General features: G+C 38.3%; 1 pseudogene; it reads right to left on the bottom strand.

Moving 5' to 3' along the window:
* Positions 1 to 17828: 17828 nt before the first annotated feature.
* Positions 17829 to 18472, bottom strand: LOC127217664 (triosephosphate isomerase-like; annotated as a pseudogene).
* Positions 18473 to 19885: the final 1413 nt, after the last annotated feature.

Raw genomic sequence — 19885 nt, 5'->3', positions numbered from 1 at the left:
TTTTCCTACAGTGTTTTGCAGCTAGTGACTCTCTTTGTTTCACCATTGGAAAATTGTTTCAACACAAAGCAAAGAGTTATGTCACACAGTGGTCAGTTTAGGGGATTCTTAGCATTAACTTGTGACCCTGTATTCATATTATAACCATTGGTGCTTCTGAAAAATAATCAACAAATAAGTTGTCAACTACTGATCTTTATCAAAACATGAAACACATTTGAGATTCACACATGGCTGTCATATAAAAACTAACACAAATTATTTTATACTACTCAAAAAAACTCTGGGGTAATTGTTTATTAGACAAAATTAAAACTCACACATAATGAAAATCTTCATACTGGTTAAACACACATGAAAAATATAACTACTGTACCTAGGTTTCCAAAAAATAGATATCCTCCGTTAGTACTTACCCTATACAGGCACAGTTTGTATGCACACTACATAGTAAAAATAGGATATAATATATACAGGATTTATAAATGATATACAGATTATACATAATATGTCAATATGAATTTTTTATTATTTCATACATCCTTCTCTTTTGGCGATACATGTGGATAATAGCCTAGACTTAATTAAAATCTCTTGTTTTTCAATATGGTTTTAAATATAGTCCTGCTCCTTTTCAATGAAAACCACCAACGACAAAAAGGGAGCTGGGGAAACATAGAAGCTGAAAAGGCTGGACAATACTTCTTCAAAAAAGGAATAGATCTGTCCCCTGTTCAACAATGATTCAAACATTCATTATCACTCAAGTAACTGCCAAGCAATTGAAATCTCTCTAATTGCGAGTACCTAAATGTTGCTTATTGCCTTCCTCTTGCGTCTCCCTACTTCTCTGGGTCATTTCCGTTCCCACCTCTCTTTCCAGCCATCTGGGATCTCTAGCAAGGTGAGCTTTAATGCTCAACACCTGGCCGGACTGTGTCTGCTGCTCTCTTTCACCTGCCAGCCCTTCGTTCCTCCCCAGGATTGCATGAGCACTACAAGTCCTGTCAAGCTCACGTACACTGCCGGTTTTCCTGTGCTTGGTCTCTTGCACTAGTCCTTAAATCTATTAAATCCTTTCATTATTTCACCTCACCCATGTAGCTGCTACTTTGTGATCTCTAGAAGCTAAAAATCCACACCAGAGTTATCCACATGTGACATTTCTAGAAGGCTGATGTGGAGGGAGGAAAAACACAACTGAAAATAAATCACACAGAACCACCCTGCTCTTGTTGGAAAATAATTGTAAATGACCTGGTGGTAGCCCAAATCTGAATATTCCCAGCAGGCTTTTTGGAAGTATATGTCCTTAGTAGGAGAGTGGGGTTAAGTAGCTATTCTACAAATTAGGTACTTCTCACCCCATGCTGGATTTTTCATTTTTTGCCTGGCACCCCTGAAGATCTGTGTCCCAGCTCTTGGGTTCCTCCTACACACAAACCTCCTTTTACATTTCCAAAAAATAATCTCTGATCTGACATTCCCAGAGATATTGAGTCTATACCTCAACTTCCATCTGTTTCCTACTCTCGATTTCTATAGACTATACAACTAAGAATATGCTAACTTGGCTTAACATTCACTCTTCTTAATTATTCACAAGTCTTTCCAAACTTTAGCCTTTTTCGAGCTGCTTCTCTCAGTCAATACAGAAGATTTCCCAGTTTAACTCAGACTCAATGACATGTCTCTGACCAGGGCTTCTGTGGAAAGCATGTCACTGCAGCGTTCAGTGAGACAAACCTGGCAGCATAGTTGCCATACCAGTTGCCTAGAAAAGGGACAATGGGAAGAGATAACAAAAATTCCTGTTGGTTTTGCTGATTAAACAGCAGCAACAAAGAAGAAAAAGAAGCCACATGCCAAAGAGATGTGTGTGTGTGTCTGTGTGTGTGTGTGTGTCAGATTAGAATATTTCAACAGAGTCAAGTCCTGTACTCCCTGGACTATTGTGGGCAGAGGCACAGGCATTGTTAGTTCTAAGATTCTGGTTGCATATTAAAACACTATCACAACAAACAAAATAACTAAAAAAAATGAAACAGAGTGCGAGAAGGGGAAGAGAGACAGACAGAGAGAAAGAGAGAGAGAGAGAGAGAGAGAGAGAGAGAGAGAGAGAGAGAACATATTAACAAAAAAGTCTGAATTACCCAGGATTTGGAACGAAATTAGTAATGTGATGATTGATACACTTTATTAAAACGATGAGGATGAAGATTTTATCATAGACAGTCTTTTAATCGGTTGGGGGGAAGCTAGGCTTTCCCTGATTCACCTTCAATAAGACACTTCCAGAAATATTTTGCAGATTATATGCAGGCAACAAAAGAACACCAACTCAGCCATGTGATGGTAGAGAAAGTTTTAAGCACTGGCTCTGCCCTGTTTTCTGTTCTGTTGCACTATGGTCACATTCCTGCCTGATTTCCCCCATTCCAGGATCAATTGTCTGCCTGAGATATAAGTAATTTTAACCAGTAAGCAATGAACTATAATTAAGAAATCTATAACCCAAACAGTATGAGAACTTGGATAACATATAGATGTATAAATATATGAACATATATACATATTCATATATTTAATCACAAAATAGTGAAGAGAGAAATTCTAATCAGAGAATTGAGAAATAAAGAGAAAAATTTCAAGCATAGCCTATTGTCTGCTAAACATGAAGTTAGGGATATTAGTAATTGAGAGGTTTATCATTCAAGGGAAAATATAATGAGGCTGGTGTGACAGATAGCACAGCCTGGTTTATAAACGTCTGGTATATGGAGTAAACTTAGCTAACTTGAGATTTCAGCTAAGGAAGTGAACTTTCACAATGCCATATGGAAAAGTAGAAGTAGAAGGATACTTGGTTTAAAAGACAAACATTGGGAGAGGGTAAAAAGCACTGATTACAGATAGGATGCTTTGCTGCTCCATGTTACAGAAAAGCCCAGGAGGACAGGGTACAGGAATCTAAACAATGGGCAAAGGAAGCATAGATATAAACAGACTGTAGATCACCCCAAGGAAATTTCAAAATGGAAAAAATAAAAAGAACAGAGCTGGGACATGTGTGAAGATATTTTAATGGTGATCGGGAACTTCTGGGGAAAGGACCTCCATGACTCCTTTAAAAATGCCTTCTATTGTCTTTGTTCTGCTAGACATTTTGCCAGTATTTTGAATGAAAGAATAAATGATGTAATGTATCTGCAGTAAGAAAAGAGATGGACAAAGATACCCGGATTGTCAATTTGTATTTCTTTAAGTGATCATGCATACGCCGGTATCCTAGTTTGCTTTCTATTGTTGTGATGAAACACTGATGGGAGATATCATTCTGTAAATATATTTCTCATATTGGTTAGTTACTAATGCACTGTTGGCCAATAGGAAAGCAAGATAGGACTAGAGGACAAGGAGGATTCGAGGAAGTAGTAAGGAGGAATCAGCATGGAGAGACCAAACACCATTACCAAAAACAACTTTGAGAAGAAGGGGTTTATTGCAGTTTATATGTCTTGATCACAGTATATCATGAAGGAAAATCAGGGCAGGAACTCAAGTCAGTAACCTGGAGGCAGGAAATGAAAGAGGCCATGGAGGAAGACTGCTTACTGGCTTGCTCTGCCTGGTTTGCTCAGTTGGCTTTCTTATACAGTCCAGGGATACCTGGCTAGGGATGGCACTGCCCACAATGGGCTGGACCCCTCCACATCAACCATCAATCAAGGAAAGAGGAGATGATGGGAGATGTCATTCTGCAAATATGTTTCTCTTATTGGTTAATGAATAAAGCACTGTTGACCAATAGGAAAGCAAGATAGGTGGGACTAGGAGACAAGGAGGATTCTGGAAGAGGTAGGAGGAGTTTAAAGATGTAGGGCCAACAGGGTAGAACTCTGGACTCTCTCTCCAGTAAGATAAGAACATGTGAAAATACTTAGATAAATAGAAATGGGTTAATATTTAAGACAGAGCTAGCCAATAAGTAATGCTAGTAACAGGCCAACAGCATTCTATATGAAAAAAGGAAGAAAGAAAAATAAAAGAAAAAGAAAGAAAGAAAGAAAGAAAGAAAGAAAGAAAGAAAGAAAGAAAGAAAACAGGAGGAAAAAATGCTCCACAGATTTGCCCATTAGCCAGTCTGATGGTAACATTTCTCAGTTGTGATTCCCTCTTCTCAAACGACATTAGCTTGTGTCATTGACAGAAAATTAACCACTTCAATACTTCCCTCCTTTTCGTCCCACACAAAAACAAATATTTTTAGCAATTTTGTTATACCATGACTTTTTCAACAAGAGTCACACCTTGAACTTCTCAAAATGACCTCTGCTTTCACTATCCACCTGACCTCGATAATATTAAAACTGTGAGGAAGTTGTAAAATATGAAGGATTTATTTAGTTGGTCCCTTTGTGACTACATCTTATGGCAAATGCACTCTTTGTTTATTAGTCACATTTTTGTTATTGTTGTTGTTCTCCTCTGATCCCTTTAAAACATGAATTCTATATTCTATTTGTGTCCAGGTTCTCTGATCTCTCTCACGGCAACCTCACAATTCATACTTCTGCAGTAATCTTATGTCTCTGAGTCCCAGACCAAATATCTCTTGAATGTTCTAGATGACATTCATCGAAAATAACAAGAACTATGATATGTTTCCAAGTAACCCATCATCCTCTGAAAGGTGAGGGTTCATAAATGGACCAAGAAAACACACAGTCAGCCAGGACAGACTATAAATTCCTTTCCAAACTTCTGCTCTATGTTGAGTGATGTGTATAGATTTAGAAAACTAGTTAAGCAACTCTAGAACACAGAGGAACAAGGAAGAGTTGACTAAAGGAATCTTTTATCTTTTTAATTTTTTCATTACAATATGAAAAGGCTATTGTAAGTTTTGAGTTTTCACCTTCTTATTGAATTATTTCTGTTTTCTGCATCCTTCTTATTTTTAACACAGCAAAAGGTTTACAGACTTACCCTTCATTTATTGCTGTACCATTCTTGTTCTAAGGAGAGAAAATGTGTCTCTGTCAGGGATGTTTTTCTATCTTAAAAAGCTCCTTATTATTTCTGTGTATAAAATGACAATTTGAGCCTTTCAAGGAAATCAGAGGATATTAATTTAAAACTTAATATAAAATGTCACACTTACTTCTTCTTGGCACTTGGATGGTATAAGAATATATGTATTATTGTTCATTATAGCATGGGGAGACCAATAGTGTTCACCCACAGCTATAGAAAATGGCCTTTCCTTACTTTTTTACAGGTCCTTCCAACTTCATTTTCTGCATTCCAAGCATACACGAACACACTGCATCTAAATTTAGAATTTTACTTTTAAAAAACTGGTTTTCATGTTTCAGCTTGGCTTTGATAAAGCCTAAATTCTGAGCTGCCCTTTCAAAGTTTCTCATATTCCTCCACTGAGGCTAGTGAGCATGGTAATGCTTTTCACAGAGCACTTTATGTTAGGACCAGTGCTGATTCTGACAATTTTACAAAAGCAATCAAGGCACATGCAATAGATATGATACAAGGAACATGATACCAGCGTAAGTAGACTATGCTTGCTCTGTTCCATTTATGAATGATGCAGAGAAAACAGTTAGTTCTCTTGTTTATTATTTTGTACCACAAGCTCAAAAGCATAGACAGAAGATGACTAGATATGACTTAATTTCTTGATTGTAGGTAAGCAATACTCACTATTTCCAGTGTTTCAACCATTGATTTTTACATTCAGATATATAGTTCTGCTACCTGGGTTTCTTGTTAACTTTTTATTGTGCAACAACCCTACCCACAATCCTTCCCATCATCTCAAAAATTCTCAGGTGCTTAACAGTGAACCTTTATTATTTCTTTCTGTCTGTCAGCTGGCCTTAGCTATAATAGGAATGGCTTACTGGAACATGATGTCACTCTTTAACTTTTTTTTTTCTCTTTTGCATAAGCACATTTGCTTTTTCCTTTTCCTTGAAGATGCATGACAAGATCCTTGCCAGATATGGCTGCCCAATCTTGAACTTATTGCAGAACCATGAACTAAATTAGACTTTTTCCCATATAAATTATCCAGTCTCAGAAATTTTGTTGCAGCAAATAAATAAATAATAAAAAAGAAAAAAGTGAAATAGGATGAACAAGGAGGAAAGACAGACTTCCCATGTTGTTAGAACAAACGGCAAAGATACATTCTAACTCTCTGTTCTCATCTTGTGAGATTATTCAAAGACTTCGGAGTCTTTGGGAAGTGGAGTTTAGCTAGTACACCAGCCCCGTTACCAGCCCGCTTTACCTTCTTCCACTCTGTTGTCATATGGATTGCCTTGTGTTCCTGTGGTCACCACAGTCCTAGCATAACATGCCTTCCCTGCTGTACTGGACTAAAAGTTCTCAAACCATGACCTCCCTTTCTTATTCTGTCAAAGACATTTTCCTGGACTAATATAGAAGAGTCACTTGTTCACATCAGGGACTAAGGGCTAAGAGGGTTCAAACATTACTAGCACTGAGTGGAGGAGCCTACCTCCTCATTGTTCTTTACAGGAATTGGCTTCTACAGCACATGGTAACCACAGAGTAGTCAAATTTCTCAGGGGGTAGCCAGAAGCTCAGAACTTGAAGACAAAGCTGCATTGTGCCTCATGACAGCCTTGGAAGCCATATGGCCTTCATTTCTTCCTATGTAATTAAGCCAAATGCAAGTCCATCCAGATTCAGGGAGAAAGCATCCTTGAAAGTAGACGCTTAAGTCACATTGTAGCTAATATATTATCACAGCTCTCTTAGAACAATGAAATGTTACAAGATCTGTTATGACCTGACATTTTAGTTCTCATCCATTCATATTCCCCACACATGGAAAATACACTCACCTTCCTCTCAGGACTCTATTATGGCATCAGCTTGAAGTCCAATGACTCATTACCGAAATCAGGTCCAGGTGTGGTTCAGGCTCCATGGTCTGTCTGATTCCTGGTGTTCTGCTCCTCCCCTCTAATCTCATGATGAGTGAACTAAAGGGCTTCTTTGTCAGGCTGCTGTGGGAATGATGGCTTCAGGAGTTTTAGCAGCACTAAGTTTTGACAGAAGAGATTTGGGGGTATGACTGATTTCCTCAGAAAGGATTTCATCTGTTTTAAAAAGTCTCTGAAGTATCAGTGTTGATTTCTCTGACATCTTAACAGGCTAGGCATAGTGGTATGTAGCTGATCTCAGCTGTTTTGGAGACTGAGATAGGAGGATTGTGTATAGGATGCTAACCTTGTTACATAGTGAGACCCAATCCAACAGAAAAGGACAAGCTCTTAACAAGGGTTCCATGGAAAGCCACTTTGTTTTATTTTTGTGCTAGCAATCAAAACAGTTATAAGCCCACTCTGGTTTTTAGGAGAAACTGCTGCACCCAACTTTAGAAAACACAACCCATCATGGGAGTGATGCCAGTATGCCAATGTACATGATGCACCATGCTTCTTGACACAGTTATTCATTTGCTTATTAATTGGGTATTTATAGAGGATTGTCTATTTTCCAGGTCCAATTCTAGGCACTAGATAGAAAGTGGTGGACAAAACAGATAAGCATTCTATCTTCATCATACTTTACATTCTCAGGGTGAGACAGACTAAAGTTAAGCAGAGAATGTGGTAGATTGGATGGTGTTAAGTGTGGACAGGAGGGGATGTAGGTACAGGAATAGAGGAAATTCAAGTGGCAGGTTACAAGTTTGAGTACTCTGACTAGGGAGGGCTCATTGAGATGTTCTGAGCAAAGATCCCAATCCAGATAAGGTAAAGAATGCATGTGGGCATTGATATATGAAGCTTACCTAGTAAGAAATGAAAAAAAAAATAGAAAAAGTATTATACAACTCCTGAGATTTATCCTAATAAACAAGTTGTCCTTACTATGGAATCATTGATTTCAAAGCCAGCCATATAAACAATGTTTAAGACTTCATACCCATTTGAATTTCAAAAAAAAAAAACTGTTAGAAGTTCTTCTTGAAGATAATTAAAACCATACTTTCCTCTTTTAAATTGGCCTTTTCTTTGGAATATTTTAGTCAGCCCAGTGGACAATCCATGAGTTCTGTGAACAATGGTCCCAGAAATCCATGCGTCTGCTCTTGTCAGGCATCTGCCCTTGCCGGGCAAATGAATGTCCACCCCTCTTCCCTATACATGGTTGTCCCAAGACTTGTTTTCCTAACTCTCCCCTCCATGAAATACTCTCTAGTCACTCCATCCAACACTGATCTTTAAAAATGCTTTTGCCCTTGCCTTATTTCAGTGGTGTTGTTTCCTTCCTGTTAGGTTATAGTAGATCCCTTCTAAGAAAAGGATGTCTCACATTGAAAAGGTGTGCATCCGTTATACTAATGACTCTGTGATCTGATGAAGGTAGCATTATACTTTTTGGTAGGAAAGCATAGATTTAGAACAAGCATGAACTTAGGCTTTACTGAACATCATGCAAATAGAACAAATACTCAACCTCTGCAAGTGTTATTTTAAACATTTATGAATCAAATAGAATTCACTTGCCAGAATTATGTCAAAGGCAGGATGAAGGGCCATACTATTATTAGGTGCACTCTTCTGGGGATGTAGTTATGCCATGTGCTGGACCTCATGAGTGCACAGTACTGTACACCCAGCACCATATCAAACAAGACAGCTCATCAGTTATTCAGGGACCTTTGCCTCATTCTAACACTTCCAGAGCTAAACTTCCCATGTCCATCTCATCATTTTTACCTTGAATGGTTTTAAGCTCCCAAATAGAATTCTTATGATGTTTAAAAAACTGGTGAAAGCATTGCCAGAGAAACTAGGATACAAGGAGGATTCTAAGAGATTCATATAAGGTCCCTCAGCGGAGGGGGAAGGGACAAGATCTTCTGAACTTATGGAGAGAGGGGTGGGGGTACAGTGAATGGAGAGGGAACTGGAGAAAGAGAAGTGGAGGAGAGGAAAGCACGTGGGACTAGGAAGATTTAGTTAGGGAAGGAATAGACAAGAGAAGAGATAGAGAAAGAGAGACAGAGACAGACAGAGAGAGAGAGAGAGAGACCATAAAAGAGGGAGCCATTATAGGTTTGAAGAGGAAACTGAACCTAGAGGAATGTCTAGAGACCTACAAGTCTGTTCCCAACTCACAATTTGAGCAACAGTGGAGAGACTACCATAAATGCCCTTCCCTGATAAGGAGATCGATGACTAACTTATCCACCATCATAGACCCTCATCTAGTAGCTGATGAAAACAGAAGCAGACACCCACAACTAAACACTGAGCTGAACTAGAATCCAGATGCAGATGGAGAGGACAAGACCAGGTTGCAGAAACACATAGAGACAGCTGACCTGAAAAAGGAGGAGCTAATTAGCCCCCTAGACTGATAGCTGGGAATACAGCATGGGACTGACTCAGAAACCCTGAACATGGGTCTCAGCTAGAAGGCCTGGGCAGTCTAACGGACCTCAGACCGTAGAACCAGGTTGTATTCCTGGTGCACAAAAGGACCTTGTGGACACATGCCCCATGGAGGAATATTGCCTTAACCTAGAGATAGGAGATAGGGCCTAGTTCCTACTCCAAATGGCTTGACAGATAGATAACCCCTCCTGGAAGATATCATCCTACATGTAGAGTGGGGGTGGGGCAGGGAAGGTGGTTGTGGGGGCATGAGGGGGTGGGAGAGAGGGAAAGTGAGAGGAAGGGAGGGAGAGGGAACTGGGATCGAGTTGTAAAATAAAAATAAAAAATAACAAAGGAAAAAAATACTTGTGAAAGGGATTGTTCTTTTATAATTGCAGGAGTTGCTGTTATCTTCCAGTTAAGCAGTGTGAGTCCCCCTGCTAATGATGCCCAAGCACAGACACCATAGGCAAAAGCAGGGGTGAAGGTATTTCTGCTCAAAACATTTTCTTTATAATTAACAGTTCCACAGAAGAACTTCCAAGTGTTGTTTGGATTTTATAGTGATTACCAATACAATTATGGAACACCTACCAAATGCTGTGCTTCAACCACAGCTTTTGTGCAAGTTTACACATCTCTTTCTTCAGGTCCTTACATTAGCTCAAACTTCTGTTGTGTACCTAGTTATAATAAGATGCTAGAGAGACAAGCAAGAGACAATCAAGGGGAGTCCCCAATATATATGCTTGAAAAGGAATGTTTTTTTTCTAGAGACTTTCCTGTGGAATTTTGATTTAGAAAAAGAAGAAAAGGTTTAGTTACAGGACTTAGTGCTACCAACCACACAAACCACATAATGTTATTTCCTAAAAATTACTTGCAGCTTACATCTCTCTTAACTGGTACATCTGGCATGTAAGATATGCACAGTTGCATTTAATTTTCTATTATTTTTATGTGTGTGTGTGTGTGTGTGTACTCACATGCAGATGAGTACCAGTGCCCACAGAGGCAAGAAGCATCGGATCCACTTGGAGCTAAAGTTCCAGATAGTTGTGAGCCTTATGCTGTGGGTCTTCCAGGAGAGCAGTACAAGTCCTTAATCACTGAGCCATTTCTCCAGCTCTACATAAATGCATTTCTAAGAATAGAAACAGAAATTTAGAATGATATGAGAAGCAGTGAGAAAGAAACAATACAAGCTCATGAAGATGGGAGGGGCTGTCTAAAAAATACCCAGAGCTCTGGAGGGAAGCTGGTATATGGCAGGTACTCTATAGCAAATATTTTATGAAAGCATGGATTTATGGAGGGGTGACTAAATTAACTGGAGCATTTAAGACTACAATTATAAATATTGGGAAAAATTCAAATGTTCATTTTGGGTCATGGAAATAAAGGTTTTCCTTTGATTGCTTGGTGACAAACTATAAATATTCCTGTCTGATCAATGGCTTTGCTATCTCTTAATGATGAGAGTAGAGGTGATTTATAAGTCTAAAATAAGATACTTCAATGATTATGTCTTTTAACTCTTAATATTTAAGATATTTTTTATTTGAAACAAGCTTCTTTTACATTTCAATCCCAGTTCCCACACCGTGTCCTCCCCTGTCCCCCCCCACCAACCCCCCAGCCAATCTCCCTTCTGCTCCCCAGGGAGAGTGAGGCCTTCCATGGGGAGTCTTCAAAGTCTGTTATATCATTTGGTACAGGGCTAGGCCCTCCCCGATGTGTCTAGGCTGAGGGAATATCCCTCTGTGTGGAATGGGCTCCAAAAGACCATTTTTATATTAGGGATACATTATTTTTAGTTATGTATTTATTTGTGTATATCTGAGGGTGGGCATGTGTACATGCATGCAGGTGAACTAGGGATCTAGAAGAGAGCATCAGGTCTCTCAGAACTGTAGTTATAGGCAGTTGTGAGATCCCTGACATAGGTACAGGGTACCAAACTTGGATCCTCTACAGGAGCAATGGCCACTTCTAACCACTGAGTCATCTCTCTCCCCTGACTTAATTTTTTGTTTTTTTGTTTTGTTTTTGTGTTTGTTTGTGTTTTTTTTTTTTTTTTTTTTTTTTTTTTTTTTTTTTTGAGACAGGATTTCTCTGTGTAGCTTTCAAGCCTGTCCTAGAGCTTCCTCTGTAGACCAGGCTAGCTTCAAACTCCCAGAGATCTGCACACTTCTATCTTCTGAGTGTTGGGATTAAAGGTGGGTGCCACCACCACCTGGCATGACTTTTAATTTTTTGATACTCCTTTTTGTCAATGATTCATTTCTGAACAGTGGGTGTTTGTTTTTAAATAAGGATCCTATTGGTACTAGTTTATTTCATGCTTTGTTAGTTAGTTAAATAGTCAAAATAGTATTCCCAAGAACTTCCTTGTATACCTCTTATACATATATAGATACATAGAAAAATTGGGCTCTACATAGGAAAGTAGCATTGCACAGCAGAGCTTGTTCCAACTCCCATTTCTGTGGCTGTCATCTGTTATTCTAGAAAGCTCATCTCCTAAGGAAACATCATGAAGAAAATCTTCAACTTGATAGGAGACACTAATTTACCTCCCTTGGAGCTATGCTGGTCACCAGTACTTTAGGGCTGGGTATAGGGTCAGAGTAGGTAATGGCAGCAAGCATGAAACAAGACAAAGATAAATAGTGTGTGTCAGTGTGCTCAAAAGTCAGCCATAGGCAAGAGAAAAGATAACAGAAAAAGGAAACAAAGACTGTGGGAGCTATTTGCAGGGCTGAAGAATGAGAAAAATGTGAAATTCTTGGACAGTGGCCAGAATTCAGGAAATATATAGAAACAGAAAGGGTCAGAACAATAGCAAGCAGGAGAGCAGAGCACATTATGGTGTCCATCACCCTTAATCACTGAAGCAGATCCTTCCTCCTTGAGGAATTTTTCACCACTTTATGTACCAGGAACAACACTGCATTGCAGGCCTAAGCACAGTATAAAGAGGCTGAATTGGCAGCTCAGAACCAAGAGGTCAGGGGAGCACTACAAGCTGCTGGGTGCTGGGGAGCAGCTTCTGACACCTTCGCATGCCTTCTGAGCTCTCACAGTTTCCACTGTCTGTCCTGGTTCTTTTGCAAGGGGAAATTGGTTCTGCAGCATATATCATAGCTTCCCAGATGGAAGGGTGCAATTGTGGATTCCTAGAGTCCAGCATGGATGACAGGCTCTTCCTTTTTCTCTCTGCCAGGAAAATGTAAGTCGTAAAATATTAGTGCCATATGTAGGGCTCTCTTCTCTGTGACCTTCTGTCCCTCATCCTATGTACCAACTCACTATTGGCACAGATCTACTTTTAAAATGTTACATTGCCTGGATGGGCTGTGCTGGCTAGAGAAGATGAAAAGATGAGGTCCTGATCCTTCTTTAGAGGGGTTTATGGTCTACACAGACTGGTAATCAGGGCTGGCAGATTTGGAAAACTTAAAATGGAGGAGTGTTATTATATTTATTAACTCATTTAACCTCCACAACTATGCAACAAAGAGAGAATTCTACCCAGTATTTAAAGAGGAGAAACTGGATAAAATGGAGCCAAATAAATTACTCAACATTATACAGTTAATGAGTAAAATCCTAGAATCCAAAAGAAAGCATGATGATTCCACAGTCTTATTCCCAAACATAATGATGTACTGACACATCATGAACCCCAAAGTTACTGATCACATCTATAAGTGTGTTACAAGTAAGGTTGTCCCTGCCTCCTTTGACCCACCGCTGCCCCAAATAACACAGAGATACTGTATTTGATATTATGCTGTTGGCCAGTTACTTATTTCTTATTGGCTAGCTCTGTCTTAATTATTAACACATTTCTATTCATCTAAGTGTTTCCACATGGTCTCATCTTGCCGGAGAGTAGGGCTGGTGTTCTGCTCTCTCCAGTCTCCCCATGCTGACTCCTTACTACTTCCTCTCTCCTCCTTTCTCCTAGTCCTTCCTATCTTCCTTTCCTATTGGCCAGCAGTGCTTTATTCATTAACCAATAAGAGAAAATTATTTACAGAATGACATCTCCCATCATCTCATAAGAGTAGTGCTTAAGGACTAGGAACAATGCTCAGGGAAGAAAACAAGAGCCTGGGTAGAAAATGGGTAGGGCAAACAATGAATGCACATATGGGAATATGAAGATAATCCTGATTGGTGTTTTTTATATAATTAATATGCATTTTTTAAAAAAGACAAAATAAAGGTTATTGGAAATAACAAAAGCAGTATTATGAAGTTTGGCGAAGTAAGTGACATTGAATTGTACCCAGAATGACCATCATATATTTCTAGATAGGAGCAGAAACAGAATGCGTATAACATGTTTGGAAAATAAAACACTATTCTTATTTTTTAAATAGAGTTGATCAATGGTGTGTGTGTGTGTGTGTGTGTGTGTGTGTGTGTGTGTGTGTGTGTGTGTGTTCGTACTGAAGAGACTGGCCAGAGATAGCATGATAAATATTGAAAGAGATGGATCACAAAATACTTTATAGAACATAAAACACTGACACAGTTCTCCATATTCACGTTTTTGTTGCTGATGTTTGTTTTGAGGGGCATAGTACTTTTGCTTCTTTCCAAATATATTAAAGCCCCAAAATACATGCACTCTAACACAGCACAGTGTTCTACAGCTGGCTGAGTACTCTGTTTACCCTGTAATGTGTGTGATGTCCCATCTGTCTATAGCTCAGGAGCTAAGCTGGTAGACTATGATGAATGAATGTTGCTCAAACACCTCCTTGAGTGACTTCTGAGAACTTTTGCCTGTACTGATGTCCCTGATTTTGGCCCAGACTCTAATATAAAAAAAATGTCTTGACATAACATAAATTTGTGTAAGAACATGCTTTCAAATGTTAGAATCATACATACTAATTCATACTTGCAAATGTATATGACAAGATTCTTATTTCTACAACTACATGACATAACAGTTTGAAATATGCCTGTACTTTCCAGAAATAAAAGTACAATGGTAAGTAAATATGGTAAGTAAATAAATACTTTGTCAATAAATTCCCTTCTGGAAGTGGCCCTAAGCATGCAATGGTTTGAAGGATCAAGAAATAAAAATTAATGTCGTCACATCCTCTGCTATTTCACCAGCAATATAACTCCAAGCCTCAGTAATTCTGGACTCTTGTCCCTAATCTGATGAGAAAACTCCACCTCCCTGTACAAATAAATGTATTTTCATGATTCCTTCAGAACTATTGTTTCACTATTCGGAGATTATTGATGTGTTGTATTGATTCTTATTTCATCATCTTATTTATTTACATGGCTTGGGGAGGACTAAGTTATTACATACAAATAACTGCATGTAACTGCTTACTTAGTAGTCTATCAAAAATACAGTGGTTATGATTTGATGACAATTACAGAATCAGCTTAATCTGACTATTCAAAGCCATGCTTGGAGTGAAGGCTATCAGTACCATTCTGTGGTGAGGAATATTACTCCATATGTCTCTTATGATCTTTTTGCCATGGTTTGAAAGCTTCAAGGTTATTGTTTTAATTTTTCATAGAATTTTATCAGAATCACTCCTTAGTCAACATTATTAGCCATTTCATTTCCGACATGTTTACTATTAATCATATGTTTTTGGAATAATGGTAAATACCAAATATTAAAATGTTTTGCCAGAATCATATAGAGAAATGGTTTCCTTTTCTCTCTGTAAAATGAAAATATAACATTTCTAATGCTTAAATACTGTATTTATTCTTACTCCTCACACATTATTGAAGTACTGTTAATAACTATAATTTCTGCCATTATTTATGCCTTGTTTCCTCTTATATTAGATAAAGGTTTAAGATTGCCATCCAAACCCATAGCATTAGCCTGGTTTTTCTGAATAAAAGTCATTATTTTTCTTCGATGTATATCATCAAAATAATTTCTCTGTCTTGCTACTACTGTGCATGCTAACTTAGTACTCAGTTTAGCAAATCTGAAAATTTTATTAACATATTGTTTACTTTCATTTCAAGGTGATTAATGTGGATATTAAACATGACTATAGCTGACATCAATCCCTGTATGGCTTGGTTGGATATTTCTTCAAAATAATATACCATTTTATCATTACTTGTGATTTGTATTTCAATCAGTTTGTTTTTCTGATGGCATGAGAAAGTTATATACAACTTAATTTTATCTTTTAAGTATCTATCTTGGATTACTAAAATCAAATATGTTCTGTCCTCTGCATTTCACACATTCATTCATGGTTTCTTTTGTAAATTGTGGAAACCCCATTGATCTGTAAAACTAATTGATAAATCCAAATTGTCTCTGAAAGATGACATTATCATCCTGGAGAGTTGAAAGGCCTATAGACATTTTTGTAGATATTATAATAATGCTGGCCTTTTTAATGTCAACCAAAAATCTCCACTTGTTTTTCATTTGCAAAGTTAAAGAATCCTTGTGACTTTCTAAATAATACCTACATGGTTCATTTGGTTTTCCATCATTTCACTTGCTCTCTAATTTTAATAGTTACTTGACATGTGACTTTTTTTCTAGTTTGTGTATAGGAAAATAAATGGGTATTTGTTACTTAAAATTATTTTGTTTTAAGCAAATAGGTATTTATGAGACTGAAGTGCTATCTACTATGCTAATGAGGCTCCTTGCAAATAAGCAATTAATAAATATTTTTTCCTACCTCTTTTTCCTAGTTAGGGATAGATAAAACACCATGGCCAAAAGTAACTCCAAAGGGAAAGGGTTTACTTCCTCTTATAACACTTAGATTACAATTTGAGATCAGGGCAGGACTCTAGAACAGGAACTTAGAGAATGAAACTAAGGCAGAAGCCATGAAGGAATGATATTTACTGACTTGTTCCCCCTAATTTACCCAGCCTGCTTTCTTATACCACCTGTATAGTAGGCTCAGCTCTCCAGTATTAATTATTAATCATTAAAATGCCCCACAGACTTACCTATTGGCAATCTGATGAAGGAATTTATCTTCTTCCTATAAGGACATTTTTGTAACTAGCCTAATGGTACAAAATCATAGTGAAACACATTCAAGCAATGGCCTTTTGCTGTAAACATAGCTGCTACTGCTTCTTGGGAAAATGAATGTTGGGGATTTTCACAGCATGCTCAAGACAGAACATCACTGGGGATTGCAGGGGGGAGTTGTGGGGAAATAAGAGCAAGACACACTGTACATGGATGAAAACATCAAAATAGACAAAGAGGAGAAATGAAGGCTCACAATTTTTATGGAAATGAGAAGACATAGTTTCACAAAGGGGATAAAACAGGCATCATGTGATCAGCAAGAAGAAAATATGAGAGTGTTAAAATGCAGTACTTATGTGAATTGAATTTTACTTCTATGCGTTGAATAGATAACTCTAGTATGCAATGGGGAATCAATCTGAGGTAGTTATTGAAGATATACTTACGAGAATAAAAGCGTATGTATCATATAAACCATTTATTTATATTTTCTTTTTTTCTTTTCTCCAGATAGGGTTTCTCTGTATTGTTTTGGAGCCTGTCCTGGAGCTAGCTCTGTAGACCAGGATGGCCTCGAACTTACAGAAATATGCCTGATTCTGCCTCCCAACTGCTGGGATTAAAGGCATGCACCACCAACGACCAGCTTGATTACACCATTTCTTATACAGCTAAAATGATCACTATTCCATCTACATCAGAATCTCAATATGGATTTGTTTTTAACCTGTGTCTTCACTATGTGTTCTGAAAAATATGTTCTAGCAAAAATCCATCCATCCATCCATCTATCTATCTATCTATCTATCTATCTATCTATCTAACATCTAACCATTATAAACCCAATATCCATCAATGATCTACAAATAATCTATTATGTAGCTTTCAATCTACTATCTACCCTTCTATCCAGCTATCAGTCATTTCTATATTATAAACCTATTAACCACTTACCATCTATCTGTTTATCATCTGCCATCTACCTATTATCTAACAATTCTGTCTACCCACCTATCATTTATCTGTAATAAACCCATATCCATCTGTCTGTTACCATTTATCATTCATTTATTAAATACCTGTCCATCTTTTATCTACCTATCTATTCATCTACCATCTACTTATATATCATAAACCTATTATCGATCTGTTATGTACCCATCACCTATCAATTACCTATCTTTATAACTATCGTGTGTGTGTGTGTGTGTGTGTGTGTGTGTGTGTGTGTGTGTGTGTGGTAAGAATATAGATGCTAGACAAAAGGACTTTGGGAGCACATCCCGCATGGAGGGATACTCCCTTATCTTAGAGACAGGAGAAAAGGCCTAGTCCCTACTCCAAATGACTTGACAGATTTAGATGACCCCTCCAGTCACAAATCCTCCATAAATAATTCTGGTGCTTTGAGCCACCGCATCGGAGACATTGGATTTCAGCCATCCCCGTGGCTTCTCGTGTACTTCCTGGGCCTGCCGAGGTGTTGCAGGTACCCATGACCCATACAGGTTCATAGGCCAGGACAACTTTGTTCCAGTCCTTCACATTATTTGCGATGACCTTGGTTTGCTCAAAAACAACCTTCTCCGTGATTCCACCTTCCTTTTTGTCTAGCTTCTCCCCAATGCAGGCGATCACTCTTGAAGCCCTCTGCTAGGGCATGGGCCACTTTCTGTCCAATCAACTCATCTGACTCTCTGAAGACATGCCTTCTCTCTGAGTGCCCCAGCACTACCCATTGGGCTCCCAAGTCTTTGATCACTCCAAGGCTGATCTCCCCGGTGAAAGCGCCATTAGTCACTTTGTAGCAGTTCTGCGCAGCCACAGCAATCTTGGGAGCTAGCTTCTGCCTGGTGAAGTCGATGTAGGCAGTGGGGGATGCACAACTCGGTGTCTGCAGGCACCTTGACTGCGTTCAGAGTACAATTGAGTTCTCCCAGGCACTTCTTCCTCAAGATCATCTTCTGTTGCCCACAAGGAAGAACTTCCTGGAAGGCGCCATTGCGTTTCGATTGATTGGCTGAAGGTCAGTATGAGCCTACATATAATATTTTAAGAAATATTTTCAAAATGCAGCAATGGTTTCACCTGCCAAAGTAATGACAAAATACAAAAAAGTAGCTAATTATTTAATTTATTATCACTTTGAGTAGAGTACAATTACAAAATGCCACCTTTAGTATGACAGTTCATATAATCTGATAAAGTATCCTATGTCTATTCTGAAAGCTGAGGCTTAGACCCTGATGAACAGCTCTGTAAGGAGTATGGTTTTTCCTTCCGCTGCGGGTCTTGTCCCGCCGCCGCGCCAGCCCCAATTAACACACCGAGACTCTGAATTTGATATAATGCTGTTAGCCAGGTACTAGTTTCTTATCGGCTAGCTCTGTCTTAATTATTAACCCATTTCTATGTTTTTCCACGTGGTCTTACCAGCGAGAGGTGGCTGGTGGTTCTGCTTTCTCCAGACTCTCCATCTTGACTCCTCCTTCCTACTTCCTCTTTCCTCCTTGTCTCCTAGTCTCTCCTATCTTCATTTCCTATTGGCCAGTAGTGCTTTATTCATTAACCAGTATGAGAAACATATATACATAATGGCATCTCCCACCACAGCTGCAAGGTCACATAGATGTGAAGAGATCTCAATGAAGTTAATAGCAGATTTGCTGGGCACAAATAAATCTTCCTGGCCTATGGAATGCTTATGATATAGTAGCTTGTATTTGACCTGTTAACAAGAACAGAACAGACGTTTAAAACAATGGAGAATATTCTAGTTTATTGAGCATATCTTGATTTTCCATTGTCTACAGTTATACGGTATTTGGTTTACTTGTTTCCTTTCTGGGACATCTAACAAGACCACTCTTACTATTTGTCCAGTATATGTGTTTAGAAAAGCTGACCATTTTAACAAATGGCTGTGTACCATGGTGAGGAAAGGCTGTGTACCATGGTGAGGGAAGGCTAATAAGAATCATCTTTGGCTGTTGGCAGTTAACATAGACTTGAAGGAGACAAAACATTTATAATTATTTTAAAATATATGACAGTAGCTGACATACACGCTGTATATGAACAACAACAAAAAACCCCAGAAAATAGAAAACTATATGTTTGCAAATGAAAACCCATTTTAGCACATTTTATAACCTCTCAGCATTCAGTTTCTATTTCATTTAAAAGCATTCAGTAATTCTATTAGAAGGACCCACACAGTGAACTTGGTAGCACCAATTAATGTGTATTTCTGTGTATGTAGCAAAATTTCAAGTGTTCTGCATATAATTCCTTGATTAATACAATAAATGTTCCTTGTGATGGTTGAATAAGAATGGCCCCCATAGGCTCATATATTCAATCTGAATGCTTTGTATTTGTATTCAGGGTGTGGCACTATTTGAGAAGAATTAGG

Source organism: Phodopus roborovskii, unplaced genomic scaffold, assembly GCF_943737965.1.
Source record: "Phodopus roborovskii unplaced genomic scaffold, PHOROB, whole genome shotgun sequence".
Classification (NCBI taxonomy): domain Eukaryota; kingdom Metazoa; phylum Chordata; class Mammalia; order Rodentia; family Cricetidae; genus Phodopus; species Phodopus roborovskii.
This window is presented reverse-complemented; position numbering and strand designations above follow the sequence as displayed.